Raw genomic sequence first — 16,858 nt, forward strand, 5'->3', positions numbered from 1 at the left:
CATTTTATCCTTGTTATACAGGATTTGATAAACGCGATAGAAGGTACAATTCTTTGGAGCGCAAAAGATGCTACTAAACTTGGAGTAACATTTTTAAAAAGAAAGATATAAAGTTTTTGCTGGTTAACTTGAATAAACCTGTTAAATCCTAGTGGTAAGTGGCTGCTCATCTCGATACGAGCGACCAAAACAATTTATTTTCAGAAATAAAAAAGTTTCAGGCTTAGGTTTAGTGAATATTCACTTCGCCTTCAGTGAATGACTGTTAAACATGTTAAAAATTCTTGCAAAAAAAAAAAAAGAAAAACACCGACATACTTAACTGACCTTTGAGTTTGGTAGGCCCTCCGAAGCTCATCTAAATCATCTTACAGAGCTGAACGACGTGTCGTAATCCGGACAACAGTTATCGGAGAAAATGACTCAAAATTGATCCATAGACTAGCAGCCGCCTGTTTTTGTTTATCAGACATTCAAAGATATATTAAGTAACAGTCATTGCGCCAGTCGTCTTGAGCTTTAATAAATTCAGATGGTATTTTGGGCTTGGAAAGCAAAAGTTGCGCCCCCGCGCCTAAACCTATATGGAGAGTAGCCAGAGGATTCTAGATCAACGGCACTAATAACCCTTGTGAGAAAAGAGCAAAAATGTGCATATGTTATAGGGCGGATAGAACCAGCTGATCGAACTGAAAATAAAGACATGCCCTGCGGTACCTGGGCAATATGTAAGCGATTGGACAGCGCGGCTACGAGGCAGAACAAACTGCCTGGAATGCGCAGCAATAGTAAGGAAAAAATGCGTTCCTGAAACTGAATAGTTTTGGAGGCGCGAACGATGCGTGGAAACTGACGAACATCTGACCGTAAACTGACCTTAGTCGAGGCCGCACGATCAACAACTAAATTAGACTTTCATAAGAATGTCTAAAAGACCGTTAAGAAAAGCGTCCACATGGCGACGTGCAAAGGATTGGAAAAATCTAAAAGGGGGAAATAATAAAGGCGTAATAACAAACGCAGAGCAATTGGCGCCTTGCGCTTGACTGCCGTGCTTAAGTACCGTTTAGCTCCGTCTAACAACAATTTATAACGATGATCAGCATCCCAAGCCAATTCATGACCTAGAAGTTTATGCAATGTGTTTGATACTAATCAAATGATTCAAAATAGTGCCATCAGCGCGGCCGAGTGATACCAAATATGCTATGTAACGCGTAACTAATTTAACAGTCACTGGGAAAGGAGCAAATGAAACCTTGGCGCAAATCGCAATATAACTCTGTGTATGCGAGTTGAAGTTCCTTTTCTATGGTAATTATTCATCATCACCCCGGGTGATCACTGGACCATTGCTTTGCATGTAAGCAATAGGCAGCGTATTTTTCTTATTCCTCGTGTAGCAATAGGCCTAATTTGAACTTCGATCTTCAGAAATGATTAATAAAGATGGTTCATGTACTAGTTTGCCACAAACGAGGGTCAAAGCAAGCTGACCTCCCGGCCCATGAGGCCTGGTTTTCCAAACAGTACTGGTAATCAGTGCCTATCTCGGCGACTGTTTCAAATTCTTAGATTTTTTAATTTCAGCGAGAGCAAATGATTCCGTTATACACGGCATTGACTAGTTTAACACAACACGGAAGAAAGAGCCAAAGCAAATTCAGCCGTCGCTTACGCTAATTCGGCTTTGCAATGGCCAGAATGTTCCGTTCCGTTCTCTCGGAAATCCTATGATGTATCATATTATCCGATCTATAGAATTCCCCTGGGAACCTTTAACAATTACTTTGAATCTTGAATTTCAGCTGAAATATTTCCTGGTCATCGTTATTTGATGAAGTTAATGTTTTTGTTTTTTCATTGTCCATTTATCAGCGTTAATTCTGTTGCCATGATTCATGATTCAATTGGAAAATTTTGGCCCTTTCACCTGTTTTTTTCTTTTCGAATGGGGATGGGAAAGCATTTGTGCAAGGGACCTTTCCTATGAGATGGTACCAATTGCAATATGATTTTTTCAGGGTTTTAGCCCTTAATCAATTGAAATCCAACCTTTTAAGGTTGTAGTTCCCAGATGGAACAGGTGAACCATGGTGTGGTCTCATAGCCACTGGTGAAATCGCACGAATTCCAATCATTAATCGCTAATAAATACCGTAAACCAGTGCACTCAGAGACATTCCTTTTTATTTATATTTATTGTCACTAACTACAGTTTGCAAATACAATCAGTCCCGATACTCCACTGGTTGTAAAAAGGAAAAAAATGACTCCGACATGGTAAATGCTATGGGGCATTTTCATTCTGGAAATTGAAAAAAAATTTCATCAATTCATATATTTTCTCAATATCATTCACTAAACGTTCCCTTTTCGTTTTGCACCAACTCTGCCATAATGTTAGAACAATGCTTAAACTCTCACGAGAGATTCCCATGTTACTTCCTATAGTAAATTATACAGCAAGCATTTGATGAAAGAAGGCGATTTTATCATCCAGCTGAAGTAATCTAAAATAATATTTAGGAAAACGTAAAGTAGAGTTTTAATGTAATATTGGTGAATGAAGTATTTTAAATCGAGTGTTAAAAAAGCTTTTTGATTTTCTGGAAAATTAACTTACTCGAAACCATTAATGTCTATAACGGAGTTATATTTTTGTGTTTTACATGTCACCTTACCAGAACAAGCTTTTGCTTTGATTTCTTCAATCTTCTCTTTAAGTTTGTCGAAGTCCTCCACCTGTACCACGTTACCTCCACCAGCGATCTGTTTCAGGGTTTCTATTTCTACCATCTTGCCAATTCCCACAGCCACGGTACTAACGTTCTTTTTCTGTTGTTGGCAGAAATAGAGGTAATAGAAGGAGACAGCTGATATAGGAGAATTGAAGTATCTACGCTCTGACTTGAATGGGGGGGGCAAGGAATATTAAGAAAGAAATAAACGAACCAAACTTACCAAACTTACTAAATTTAAAAAATTTAATTTAAAAATCTAACTTACCAAATTAGGATCATTGGGGCGAATATACTATTAGCTGAAAAACTGATTTAAATTAATTCTAAACGGATATCATAACAATTTTTCAAACACAGTGACAATGTCTACATATGCGAGTTGCATAGTGACACAAGTCGGTACCACCATTGTAAATTGGCAGTACGCTAATTGGTGTTACAAAAAATAAAATTAAAATGTAAAAAGGAAAAATGAAAGTAGCCTGTCAACGGAACTTGCATGGGAACAATAGAAAACTGTAATTCATTATGACTGACAGTTACCGGTAAATAGTGACTCACTTTAAATTCGTTTTCTATTCTCGCAGCAAATGCCTCGAAATTGAAGCTTTTGCCGGGATGTGTTGGCTTTCCATCTGTAAACACAATCATGACATTCGGTTTGTCTGGTCTGTCTCCCCCTCCCTCGGTAAACAGCTCGTCTAACGCCATTTTTAAAGCCAGATCGGTGCGAGTTTGCAAATGACGTTTTACAGGCTCATCGGCTATTCTCTCTAAGAGAGCTTCCTTGTCATGGTATTTTGAATTCGCGAAGGAAAACGCCAGGTCCGCATTCTTGTTAAAAGTGATGAGACCGAAGTGATCTTCTTCGGTTGCCGGGTTAAATTTCTCCACGAGGTCACACAAGAAGACGATAACTTTTTCCAGATTAGATTTTCCGACACTCTTGGATTTGTCGAGTACAATGCCAATGTCAAGTCCAGCTGTACATGGAGGACCTGTGGAAAAGTAACTTATTGGTGATGATTAAGTTGCAATGATTCATTCAACTCTCTATCTATTGTTGAACTATGCTCCATTCACGCACCTTGTCCGAGAAGCTTGGCAAGAGTTATGTTTTTATTTCTAACCGTACTTCGTCTTTCGATCTACCATTACCAAATTATCGGTCCAAGGAAACTGATTGCATCGATGTATGTATTATTTCTTGTGGTGTTTTGCAAATCAAACCAGAAGGTGGTAAGTTTGAAGCGCGGTAATGAAATAGAGAGAGATGTAAAAGAGATCGAGCAGAGTTTGGTATCTCCCTGATAAACCCTGAAAATAAATTTAAAGTATCTTAAAGAAATAGTAGTTGCCGAGGCTAGGTATGCGTTTGAATAACTTGAACTACTTGCAGAATAAGACATCACGTCTCGCGTATCTCATTCGACGCACGTATGGAAACTGTAAAAATAAAATAACAATGCTCTAAAGTGCCCATAATGTCAAAAATCGTTTTTCGCTCATCTAATTCTACATTTCGCCAACTGAACGCGATTTTTTTACGAATTTTTACATAGTTCAAAATTCTATTTTCTTGTAGTCGACCCTGGCCGCTGATCACAAGAATAACTTGCTCAAAATGACCACGTGACTGATGTCTGTGACGTAGGCTCAAGAACCTCACTTGACCTTAAAGTGCATATAAATACACTGATCGAGTGAGGGTCGTTTACGATATTGTGAGCTTACGATATTGTGACCACTCTGAAGCCAATTCCCACTTGTTTTCAAGTCAGAGAAGTAACAACCCAAAATCACGTGTTCCTGAACCCACATCACGACTCACTTTAAACCGAGGAAGACTGGTGCGAATGGTGGGCCAAAATGCGGCAAATTTGAATGTCTTTAATAAATTAGAAAAACTGCGTTTTATCCAAATCGAAAATTTTTTTCGCAGAAGTTCATTTGGGGAAATGTAGATTTAGATGAGTGAAAAATATTTTTGGACATTGTGGGCACTTTAAGAATCTTGAAATACATTTCGCTCTTCGAGCCTTCGAGCCTCTTCAAGATTCTTAAAGCATTGTTCTTTTATTTTTACAGTTTCTATACGTGCGTTGAATGTGATACTCGAGACCTGATGTCCTATTCTGCAAGTAGTTCGAGTTAATTTTAAATTAGAAAAATAATAATTTTGTCTTCACCGAAACAGCGTCAGCGAGTCTTACGATGATTTAAATACTCACGACATATTCCTTCATTGCAAAGAACTGTTTTTTGAGCTGGTCCCAACTCACTGCAGTCTTTTCCACCTTGAGATGGCGGAGGATTGGTGCAGGTCCTTGTCAGTATTTTTGTCCCTTCTCCACATGTCACACTGCATTCAGACTCAGACCACTCAGTGTAACCACCATTAGTTGCTACATAAAAAAAAGGTCATTCGAATCGAAAGTTGTTAGTTAAGAGCGTGTCCATAAAAAAACCGGGCAGGGGGCGATAAACCTCAAATCGCCGATTTGACTCAAACTTGGCACAAATGCTAAGTATCATGAGTTAACAACTGCGTGAAATTAATAGGTCAACATATTTAATTCCCTGGGAGAAATTGGGTCCCCCTGGGAAAACCCCTATTTCCTGCATAATTTGTGCATAATTAATTAGTTAACTTTGCATCGCTGCTACGACAAACTGAAAATCCGTCTGCCAATCCAAACAACTGGGTTGTATTTTATATCTATCAGATGTCTAAAAAATTGAATTTTTTTTAACTTTTTCATTTCATTTCTTCTCTTACCTCTCGCTTAAGTAAAGACGACTTTTTCTGGTTTTGACAAAGTCCAAAAATAAGGGTATTTTAAGGCCCAATACCTCCGATGAGCAACCACTTCTGATCATTATTCCCATATGGGCAGTGAAAGCCATCACTGGAATTCCAAAGTTAATAATAAAATTTTTGAGCAATTTATTTCGTAGCTCGTGGTGACGTGAAATTTACATTTATTTCCCGCTTTTTAGTCTTTATCGTCAAAATTCCATACACCACATCTTTGTTTTATTAACTTGAAATAACTTGAAATTTTCAAGAAATTTCCCAGAGAGTATCGTTTAAACATGAACGAGGAGAGAATGTTTGAATAGCGCAAGTTGAGCCATTTTGGAGAACTTTTTTCGCAGCCATATTTTGATTATTCTCGAGGAAACGCAGCAGTTGATGATGAACATCAAGGGCGCATATAGTCGACATTTCTGACAAGAAATCTAGCAAGAAACTTGATAGTACATACATGTCTCTGTGGTGCCTCAGTTGCAACTTTTGACTTGATATCATTTGTTAACAATGTACCAGATTCGACTTGCTTCGTTGCCTTGTTGAAATATTAAACGCAGACAGAGCTCTCGGAAAGATCCACCAAAATGATTGGTCTTTTACGGCGTGACACTTATCGTATTATGTGACAGGTGTTGGTGGCAAAAAGATAATTTGATGCCCTAAAAGCTGAAGTTACTCAAAAGGACAATCCGCCATCTTCGATCAGATCGCGCCTGCAGTTTTGTCCAGCGGTCAGCTCACATTCATTTGGCATGTTGTGTTTCTAGTCTACAAAGTTTAAAATGTAACAAAGATTAACGGCTAACAAAATATTTAACTCGTTATTTTTTAAGCCTGAGATAGTTGCTGGTTCACCAAAAAGCAAATAAGCCGGTCATATACTGGTCTCCTATCAGCACAGGGAAAGAAAAGAAAATGGTCAAAAAACTGACATGGGGTTAACTACGGGCTCATGCAATTTTGTTGGTCTTTGAAAAAATCTACTTGCGCTTATTTATTCCAAATTGCACTCGAAATCATGTGATTATGTATTAATAATATACATGAAAAAATACGTGTTAGCTTCTCATAACTATACAGAAATTATTTTTGCGCGCCTCACGCGCAAAAATAATTCATTGAAACCGTGCAAGTGACATTGACCTTGACATTGACCAATCATTCTGACCAATCAGAATGTCTGGTTTGTTACCTTCGTTGCACTGAATTAACCCTTTTCTGCTCTGAATTAACTCTCCTCTGCACTGAATTACCTGAAAACTGCATTCATCTTAACTACCTGGGTAACTTTTTCGTGTATATTATTAAAAATGTAACAAAGATTAACGGCTGACAAAATATTTGACTTTTTTATTTTTTAGGCTTGAGATAGTTGCTGGTTCACCGAAAAACAATTAAGCCCGTGATATACTGGTCTCCTCTCAGCACAAGGAAAAAGAAAATGGTTAAAAACCTGAAATGCATATAGAAATCACTTACATATAATTTATCTAAGGTTTACTGCATACATATGATATGTAATCTCTTGTAGCCGTCTATTGTAATATCTGGCTCTTCGTCGAGATGTGCCTTAGAAACTGGTCAATTGTAAGAGTGCAGATTATTACTGAAAGGTGGGGCGAGGAAAGGGGGGGGGGGTTAACAATCGATTTCGTAGTAAGTATCAGACAGAAGTGTAATAGCCGCTCTTAAAGGTTACAAATAATAACCGACAATCCACTAATATTATCATCAAAATCCGGAAGAAAACCTCCTTCGTGTGCAGACGCTTCTACTTTTCTTAGTGACTCAAGTAGGCCGGACACTATGTTTCCCTGAACTCCTTTTAAATCCGAACATATTAAAATGCACCGTTGGAAAAGCAATTGATAAGAGAAACTGTGTACCATGAACGTCAGCATGCATTTCAAGATTGTCGGAGTGTCAGACTCAGCTATATTGTCAGGTTAACGTGAATACAGGAGAGCAGGATTTTGCGACACCAACTCTCGTGCATTTGCAAACATCCCAGGAATAAAGTGATGGGAAAGGCAACTAGAATCTTCTCTTTCACATTTCGTGGATCCTCGTGTTTTCGCAAACGTCTCTGAGGTCGCCAGGGGGCAAACATAGCAAGTTACTACAAGAAAGATTACAGTAAGCAAAAATTTGCAACCGAGGCACCACAGAGACATGTATGCACTATCAAGTTTCTTCCTAGCTTTCTTTTGTCAGAAATGCCGACTATATGCGCCCTTGATGTTCATCATCAACTGCTGCGTTTCCTCGAGAATAATCCAAATATGGCTGCAAAAAAAGTTCTCAAAAATGGCTCAACTTGCGTTATTCAAACATTCTCTCCTCGTTCATGTTTAAACGATTCTCTCTGGGAAGCTTCTGGTAAATTTCAAGTTATTTAAGTTAATAAAACAAAGATGTGGTGTACGGAATTTTGACGATAAAGACTCAAAAGCGGGAAATAAATGTAAATTTCACGTCAGCACGGGTTATGAATTATATTGCCCAAAATTTTTTAAATTGATTTTGGAAGTCCAGCGAAGGCTTTCACTGCCCATATAGGAATAATGATCAGAAGTGGTTGCTCATCGGAGGTATTGGGCCTTAAAATACCCTTATGTTTGGACTTTGTCCAAACCAGAAAAAGTCGTCTTTACTTAAGCGAGAGGTAAGAGAAGAAATGGAATGAAAAAGTTAAAACGATTCAATTTTCTAGAAGTCTGATAGATATAAAATACAACCCAGTTGTTTGGATTCGCAGACGGATTTTCAGTTTCCCGTAGCAGCCGGGAAATGGGGATTTTCCCAGGGGGACCATATATCTCCCGGGGAATTAAATATGTTGACCTGTTATTTTCACACAGTTATTAACTCATGATACTTAGCATTTGTGCCAATTTGAGCCAAATCGGTGATTTGAGGTTTATCGCGCCTCCCCGGTTCTGCCCGGTTTTCTCGTGGACACGCTCTTAAGTTGTGATCTTTTGCTAAAGTTATAACATCTTAATTGGTTCGCCCTGAAAATAATTAAGTAAAAGAAAAATAATCATGTCTTTCACCGAAACTGCGTCAGCGAGTCTTACGATAATTTAAATACTAATACTCACGACATATTCCTTCATTGCATGCAACTGGTTTTACAGCTGGTCCCAGCTCACTGCAGTCCTTTCCACCGTGAGATGGTGAGGGATTGGTGCAAGTTCTTGTCAGTATTTTTTTTCCCTTCTCCACATGTCACACTGCACTCAGACTCAGACCACTCAGTGTATCCATCATCAATCGCTATACACACACACAAAAAAAGGAACTTCTCGTATGCTTGTTTTTTCAAGTCACTGTGATAACTGGTTAAGTTCAAACTAAAAAACATCGTTTGCATTTGAACTAATTGCTATTAGCCTTAGGAAAGATTAGATTACATCTAGGCAAAAGAATTCTTGGATGGACGACTAGGCAGTCAGGTAAAAAAGAATCGAAGGGAGATGAACGTAAGGTTTCTCACTGAAATTGATCTTTTTCTTTACTTTATTATCTGGCTATAATTTGCCACTCTTTTGTATTAAATTTCATAATGCTTTTTTATTATACATCTTTCACGGTGTCGTTTTCGTACTTTCCTTCAATTTAATTTGTACTGTTCATCACAAAGTCCCCTCTGTTACCAGCAAATTGGCAGACCAACCTCAGGTACTATACAACTTATCAATTGCAAACTCCCGGTGGCTTGTTAGCTCAGTTGGCAGAGTACTGCGCCGGTATCGCAAAGGTTATGGCTTCAAATCCCGTACGGGCCTGAATCTTTTTCAGGCCTTATTTCCACTACTTCATAAGTAGGGTTTATTATTATGGGGATCGCTTTCGTACATCCCGGTGGTAACTTGTTAAACTCAGGCAGTTTCCTGGACAAAAATTATGTTTATTGCCAGGTTTTTTAAAATGTTGAGACGGAGCGAGGACGAGGTGCCTTTTAACAGAATTGTGATTATATAGATGAGCAATTTTTGGGCTCGTTATTCGGGAAAAAGAGAGCAGCTGTAAAAATACATACGGCATTTTGCTTCGTTGCACGAAACTTTCTTTACAGCTGGTCCCAGCTCACTACAGTTCTTTCCACCGTTAGATGGCGGAGGATTGGTGCAGGTTCTTGTCAGTATTTTTGTCCCTTCTCCACATGTCACACTGCACTCAGACTCAGACCACTCAGTGTAACCACCATCAATCGCTAAGCAAACACAAAAAGACAAAAGCTGCGAGTCCACTTGTGCTTCTTTCCATAAGTTACAGCATATGACCGGAGAACAAAAACTTCTTTACATTTAATCACACCACTTTAACCATAGGAGACGCAAAGTGACAATAAAATACTCACGGCATTCTGCTTCGTTGCAGGAAACGGTCTTTTCAGCTGGTCCTAGTTCACCGCAGTCCTTTCCACGGTTAGATGGCGGCGGATTGGTGCAGGTTCTTGTCAGAGACTTTTCTCCTCCGCCGCACGACACGCTACATGTAGATTCAGACCACTCAGTGTATCCACCATCAATTGCTTTCAAGAGAGAAAAAATGAAAGCATGACTTTTACTTGATTATGCACCAGTCAATGTAAGTCCCCGCACCCCCCCTCCCAGCCGGGACATAGCGGGGCATTTGCGGGGAATTTTCCGTTATTTGACAAGCGAAAGGGCCGCAGGTATCAGGGACTTTGACCTCTTTTGCACGTCATCCAAGAACAGCGGGGGAGTGGACCGGGGTATTTTCCACCGAAGTGGACTGGGTCAGGATCGCTAGTCCGGCAAGATGGCGGCTTTTGGCCATGAAAAGAAGGTAATAGTCGTTTTATCTTAATCACCTTATATCTTTGGCTGAGTATGCCCTCTGTCCTTAAGTTCTTTGTATAATTCTAAGAACACATAAATGTTTTGTGAACAAAAGGTTTTTCTCCAAAAGGTATTTTTCGTTTTGTGAACAAAAATATTTTGTCACAGTTTTTACTCGTAACCTCCTAACCCTAACCCTAACCTACAGGACAATGGTATTGCGATGAGTGCCAACTGAGGGTTGACCAGGAGTAGGTCTTCTTTGGAAACAAGAAGGTGGAATAGGAAAGTTCAATGCGTTCTTTAAACCCATTCTATAAAACTGTGTTTGTTCAAATTTTGAAATACATTTTTGAACTGCTTTTACTAACACTTAACCCTCTTCTACTAGCATGTAGAATTTAACATTTCTCTTAAATGTTAACAGTAGACTATAAATACACCACAAACATTTTATACTATTTGAAAAGCATTGTATGCGGTTACGTGTGTTACTTGACAAATAAAGTTTAAACCCTTTACATTAGCCTGTGTCTTCCACTCAACAAGAGCGGGGGATGTGAGCGGGGTCGTTAGCTTCAATTAGAGGAAAAACCTGACCTTGGGGTGCTTGGCATTTTGCAACTTTAGAAGTGAGCGCTTGTCAAATTTCCCGCTATGTCCCGGCCGGGGGGGGGGGGGGGTGCGGGGGTTTACATTGACTGGTGCATTAGGAAGCTGTAAGGGCATATTAAATGTTTTGACTAAACGCTGTTGTAAACACCAATGTGCTTTCACTGACTCATCGTTACTCATAACATCTCAAAACCACCCCTTCATTCACTAGCCTGGCTGGTCCGTTTCAATCATTTATACTTGAGACATACACAGAGGATGCACTCAGAAATAAGATCGACACCATTTCCTTTGCACGTCACCACCAATTCTATTTGTTACTCCCCTTACCTAGCAGTTTTCTGTTTTTAATGAGCTAATGAACGTCTTCAGCTTGTAGGCAACAACGTACTAATTCCGTCTGTGGTGTAATGGTACTTACCAGATTACTTACGTATGTATTTTCAGTGAACGAATAAGCTTTCTCAAATTCAATTATTTCCTTTTGTAAATCATCATCTTCCTCTTAAATGCAGAGGCGCCAGTTTATGTTTTAAAACCCAATGATGTTTCAAGTAACTGTTATTTCCAACATAAATTGAGAAGATCTTTCTGAGCTCACCACAGGTAGCTTCTAGAATATCGTCCAAATGTCCAGAGAGGTCGTCAAAATCAGGATACAGAAGCACTTTTCCATTCTTTCCTGCAATCTCTGACATTGTCTTCTTTTCTTTGAAAACCTTTTTTCCTACTCCAACGACAATTATGCTCACACCTTTCCTCTGTTTAAAAACAAGAGAATGAAACTGTATCCAAGTCACAAAATGCAAGGCTCTTATATGAGGTTCGTGTGCAAGTTGAAATCTTCGGGATGGTTCTTCACAAATTCTGAAGAAAGTTTACTAAGATCCAAAAATAGGTATTTTGCAGGTATTTCTTCTGCAAGGAATAAACGATCAATTAATGTGGGTAATTATCACTTTACAGTACCTATTAGATTATCACAGTTGTATTAATAATAATGATAACGATAATAACGTCTTCCACGGTGACAAAGGATGCTCCTTTTATTGAAGGTGTACTCAGAAATGAAACGAAGACGGCCATGTAGCTAGAAACCTATCTACAAACCAAATCTATGAATTTATCTCCTAAAAATCCGTCAAAAAGAATTCCAACAAACGTAAAATGAATATAGCTTGGTGCAATTTTTTCCAGGTGTTCTATTGTTAGCTCTGTACGATTTTCTGATTGTTTGCAGTCGACTGCTCCGCACTTAAGGTGGCCCCTGGTAATTTTATTTTATTTTAAGGCTCAGTAAGCCCCTTTAATGTTTACTTACCAATCGCTAACAGCTACGCCGAACGGTTCTAGTTAACAGACTCTTAACACTACCGGCCGATTTAAAGAAAATGTGTTTACCATACAAGGTCAAAATGACTATTCTAAACACACTGAAAGATAAAGCAATTTGACAAGGACAGCTTACCACATGTAGCTTTCACGATGTCGTCCAAATGTCCGGGGAGGTCATCAAAATTAGGATACAGAAGGACTTTTCCCTTCTTGCCAGCAATCTTGGACATTGTTCCTTTTTCTTTACGTACGTTTTTACCGACTCCGACAACAATTATGCTCACATTTTTTCTCTGTTGAAAGACAGTGATTCTGATTTTAACAAGGTTCTGAGCTGCAAGTACCACTCTAATATCAGCTTAACGCACGTGTTCAAATTTTGGAACGTTCTGAAGTTTTCGCGATACTTCTTCGAAAATCAAATTCGGAAGAGAGAATTCAAAGTTTCTCTGGTATAATTTTTGTCGTGCCAATTTCCATAAAACGATAGACGAAATATCATTCAAGTTGGTCTGTATTCATTGTTTGGTATGGTATTTTCTACAGCAAAGCGTAGAAACTTGCCCTCAAACAAAACGAAGAGCGAAAACGGAATCCTTTCAGTTAAACTGGTCTGTTTGTTTTTTTACCTCCAACACTTCAATGGAATCCTCAAACGGAATCTCAGGTCGTTTATCCCTCTTTGACTTATAAGGTTTCCCATCTGTAAACATGATTATGAAGTTCTTAGCATCTGGCCTGTCTCCTCCTTGTTTGGTAAACAACTCCCTGGCGGCAAGATCCATGGCAAGGTCTGTTCGTGTTCCCCAGGCCTTAGGTCTCACGCTGACTGTCTTCTGAACAAAGTGCTTTAATTTTTCTTCTTCGTGGTATGACTCATCGTTGAAATTGCTTTCGATAATGTCTTCCTTTGCAAAGGTTATTAGAGCGAAATGATTTCCTGACGGGGAAACACCTTTCTTTTCCACCAGCTCATCGATGAGTTTTATCTTATCACTGCGTTGCCTCGAGTTCATACTTAGTGATACGTCAGCCAGAATTGCGATATCCATTATTTGATCGTGACAGCCACCTACCGGTAGTAACATGATTAATTATTAATTATTAATTATTATCCTTTTGTGAGTCGAAGTGCAAAAAAAGTTACGCAGCCTGAGGAAAAACTTCGTGTCTCGTATGTTGCGCATGGTTACAGCACAGATTAAAGTTGGCCTTTAAGATAGCGCACGACATAATTGTACTGAGCCGATACACTCTTAGATATCTGTTGCGTATAATTGGGTCTGATATTCATGAGAAAAATGCAAAATAACAAACCTTCTGCCTGAGATAAATCTGGGAATAAAAAAAGAAATGAAATACTTTTCATTATAATACCCAAAAACAATATAAAATAAAATTTTGATGCTGGTAGCGTCCTAAATGATGTGGTCCTAAAGATCTCGAGGGCAACTAAAAAAGAAATATTTTTTAGAACAACTAGAATTATAACATAGATGTTAGAGCGCAGACAAAGCGTTAAAGGATAGTTTGACTGGTGACCAACCCAAGGCAATGTGACATTGTGGAAACAACCCTACAGGTCTTTTAAAAACCCGTATAGTTATGAATAGTGATGGTGATGATTATAATATAGATAATGACCATGTATCAGTGACTGAAAAGAACGTTTGATCGGGTTGTTTGATCTCCCTAATAAGATGCCGGTTAAAACAATTATAATCTCTTATGATAACTCGAACCCTGCTAGCTCGAATCATATTCCTTTCCATTGGGAGTTTGAGTTAGCGGAGTTCCTTTGTAGATGATTCCTCTGTAAAAAATTTATGCATAAAATGCTTCCTACCTGAAGACAGGGCCAAAGTTAAGATGATACAGACCCAAAAAGTTTCCATTGTCAACAATTGCTCGAATTCTGGAAGACAATAGCAGTGAACATTAATTCAAAGTGTGGCATGTGCATGCTTTCATTTATGATTAGATTCCATGCATGATGCACAAAATTACTATTGCAAATATCACCCATATTAGGGAGCCCTCGGCCCCTTCATTGAAATTGATTCTGCTACATCAAAACGCTGGTCACTTTGTTTGTTGGCTTTTCAGACACAACTCACCAGGTGTGATGTTCGCCGGAATGAAAAGCTTTGTTGAGTGACTTAGAATATGATTATATCGGTTGGATTTTGTGATGACCTTACGTCATGCCAGTTAAACTCCAAACTACAAAACGGTCCCTTACAAAATGCTCATCTTCTCCAAGTTCTTTGCCATAATATCATCACTTGACATTAAACAACCTGGTCACCTTTTACTGACGACTACACCGAAGATGTGATGTTTTTAGCATTAAATCCTAAGCGATTAATATGAGAAAATATCGTCGAATTATCCATCACGCGATCTAACTTATTCTGTCATAAATACGATGATTTATTCTTGAACAACAGGTTTTTAATGAATACTTAAGAAGCGACTCATTTTTTGTTACTATTTTCCTCATAGCAACACTAATGACCAAAAGGGCATATTTCTAAATTCGAAACTGTCAATTGTTATGAAGATTGTTAAAATATAGGAAACGGGTGACTTAAAGGCCACGGATTCGAACCACTCATGTACATCCCTGAAACGTCATGCCAACCAGGTGGGCTTCTGAAGTGAAGGACTGTACTCCGATTTTTTTGCATTTTTTTTTTTACTTAATACGTATCTTTACCATCGTTTCCTATTCGCCGTGGGCTGTAACAGGTCGCGAAAATGTTGGGAACGCTTTTGAAGGTTTATTAAATGTTCTTCGCAGCTGGAGTGTGTGTATCACGGCTCGGTGATTTTCCCACAAATTGAAATCTCCTCTCGGGTCGTTGATCACAAAGAAATTAAAGAGTACGCAAGGGTGTTTTTGCATTTTTATAGGGCAGCATTTCTGGGTGGTTCTACATGGCCCCATTATCCTTTAGCTCCAATTCCTTGTTCGATCAATACTATCACACTCTTTCGTTTGCTTGCTCAAAAATACACATATTTTCAAGAAACTGGATGATCAATCGCTTCTCAGCAAATTTTGATCACGATTCGTTTTGATGCGAGGCTAACATAACAACGAGACAGCTTCTTACAAACACCCTTCTATCTAGCTTAAATGCCTTAGACCTCCTTGTAAATGAGAATGTTGACCATGTTCCTTACACGTATCATTGAATGATAATCAGTAAGAAGATTACGTTTTTTGTGCAGTTTTTAATAAGTATGACCATCCAGGTTTTTTAGATCTGAGATGAGATTACATTTACGTCTTTTTATCAACTTTAATTTACGCTGGTTAAGGACTTAGCATTAAACCAGTTATCTGAAAGCTGTTTCCATCTCATCATAGTAAAATCAAACTTTTCTAACCCTTGTTACATCGTAGAGCACACTGCACCATGGAGTGGAGTTTTTACCCTTAAATTAAAAGTCACGTAACAAGGACAATTTTCGACAGCACCCACCAACAGTTACGTCCATATGCTAATGTACTTGCAATTGTTTATTGGGCTGGAACACTATTTCTCGGATAATGGAAACTTCAAAGAGGTACTGGTACAAAAGAATGAAAGCAAACGCACTTTTGAAATCTTTTTTCGAAGTAGTAGTTTAAAGACATATTTACTACCGATAATGTCCTCATGGCGCCATTAAAGGTGTGCTTCTGAAACGGATAATTTAGCTTAGTTTCTGGAAGTTGACGGATTTAAATTTATGCGAAATACCCGACTGAAGAAGTGAACTTCTAAAGAGCTATTTGTGTTAAGTTTCTTTTAAGAACTTCCGTCCACAGAATGGAATAGATCTCCCTTTTGGATAAAATTAGTATTCTCAGACTGAAGACAACAGAAAAGAGCCCCGTAACTGGCTGGGCGTAAGCAAAACTGAAGAACCGCTTGATTGTTTCCTCAATTGAACTTCCGTTTAGCGACGGTAACGTGCGGCAAAACCTCGTTGTCGACTTCTTTATGCCGACTGAAGCGAAAAGGCAAAGTTGATATATTGGAATTAGTCCGGAGCAAACTATTAGTGAAAGAGCATGAAACTTACCTTTCAAGGTGGAATAAACTGATTTCGACTTCAAGCAAATGACGGTAAAGATGAGTTCCCACAACAATCTTTGCAGATGTGTCTCCTAGTACCTAAAATTGAATTTTTATTATCTATTCCTATTGTTCGCAACATGATAGGTTGCGCCATGATCATGACATCCCCTCAGAACTCGACAAACTCGCAGTCGGGGTCGATAACGATTCGGTGATTTGCTAAGAAGTCTCCCTGCGGGTACTTGATCACCAGACTAAAAAACAGCTCAGTTAATTAACTCGGGAGACTATTAAGAGAAGTGTTTATCCCTCAAGAAATTTGAAAAATAACAAGAGAGCACTCCCCTATCTGCAACATTAGGTAGGAAGGGTGGCAACGGTGATCACTGTCAAAATTAGTCATCGTATCATGCTGTTTAACATAACGTTTCAGACCTGTAAATTGACACAATGCTCCTTGTATTC

The 16,858-nt window shown here is 38.7% G+C and overlaps 1 pseudogene across 1 annotated transcript; it reads right to left on the reverse strand.

The window, feature by feature from the left end:
• Positions 1-2,170: 2,170 nt before the first annotated feature.
• Positions 2,171-16,528, reverse strand: LOC148720225 (coadhesin-like; annotated as a pseudogene). The gene is made up of 14 exons (XR_015992939.1): positions 16,398-16,528; positions 14,167-14,235; positions 13,638-13,655; positions 12,950-13,392; positions 12,454-12,613; positions 11,646-11,746; positions 10,749-10,782; positions 9,926-10,099; positions 9,605-9,778; positions 8,664-8,838; positions 4,976-5,149; positions 3,306-3,742; positions 2,685-2,838; positions 2,171-2,308 (listed from the first exon to the last, which is right to left on the reverse strand). The product of XR_015992939.1 is annotated as a coadhesin-like (transcript).
• Positions 16,529-16,858: the final 330 nt, after the last annotated feature.

This window comes from Stylophora pistillata, chromosome 11 (assembly GCF_964205215.1).
Source record: "Stylophora pistillata chromosome 11, jaStyPist1.2, whole genome shotgun sequence".
Classification (NCBI taxonomy): domain Eukaryota; kingdom Metazoa; phylum Cnidaria; class Anthozoa; order Scleractinia; family Pocilloporidae; genus Stylophora; species Stylophora pistillata.